Source organism: Mauremys mutica, unplaced genomic scaffold (genome assembly GCF_020497125.1).
Source record: "Mauremys mutica isolate MM-2020 ecotype Southern unplaced genomic scaffold, ASM2049712v1 000675F_np12_subseq_154847:218410_obj, whole genome shotgun sequence".
In the NCBI taxonomy this organism is placed as follows: Eukaryota; Metazoa; Chordata; order Testudines; family Geoemydidae; genus Mauremys; species Mauremys mutica.
The window spans coordinates 36,246-37,191 of NW_025423033.1; the positions used below are offsets into that span (position 1 = coordinate 36,246).

The 946-nt window shown below is 47.0% G+C and overlaps 1 non-coding gene across 1 annotated transcript; it reads right to left on the reverse strand.

Moving 5' to 3' along the window:
- Nucleotides 1-74, reverse strand: TRNAT-UGU. The gene has a single exon. It is a non-coding gene; the product is annotated as a tRNA-Thr (tRNA).
- Nucleotides 75-946: the final 872 nt, after the last annotated feature.

A 946-nucleotide genomic window follows, 5' to 3' on the forward strand; every position in this document is an offset into this window, starting at 1 on the left:
AGGCACCACTGGGAGTCGAACTCAGGATCTCCTGTTTACAAAACAGACGCTTTAACCAGCTAAGCCATGATGCCTGCCTATGACTGAGATATCATGTCTGCCGACACCTGACTCCTTGCCATCCTCACCGGGGCCTGACAAGCTTTGCTTGTGTTTGGATCCTGCAAAGCAGAGGAACAGGTGAGGTTTTCCTTGCAAGCTCTGTGTGTGTGAGTGTGTGAGAGAGAGAGAGAGAGAGAGAATGAATCTTTGGCCAGGTCTGCACTACAAAGTTATTTCAGCATCATTATATTGCTCAGGTGTGTGAAAAACACACAACGCTCCCTCAGTCGGCAGCTTTTGGCTGGTGCACACACTGCAATGCCACGTCTGGTGACAAAACTTCCCTGTTTTGGTGACAAAATAAAACCACCTCGACGAGAGGCCTAGAGCTTTGTGCAGTAAACTTAAAGTGACAAATTGTCAGTGTAAATGCTGCTGGTCATTATATCACCATAACTGGCCTCCACCAGTATCCCACAATGCCTGCCATGAACTCACCTGCCTTGCATTCCTGCTACAGAGGCTGGGCCCCTCCCCTTTCATAGCTCCAGAAAGTTCTGACAGCTGAGCCACTATCTACACCGGGATTAGGTTAATATAACTGCATTGTCAGCCTAAGTAATGTAATTACACCCACCTAATTGTGTAGTGTAGACCTGTCCAAAGAATCACACACACACCTTGGGAGCAAAACTTCACCTACTCCTCTGCTTTACAGAATCCAAACACGAACAACACTTGTCAGGGCCCAGTGGGGATTGGCAGAGATTCAGGTGTGGGCAGACACGATGCTTTAAGTAACAACAAGCATCATGGCTTAGGGTATGTCTACACTACGGGATAATTCCGAATTTACATAAACCGGTTTTGTAAAACAGATTGTATAAAGTCGATTGCACGCGGC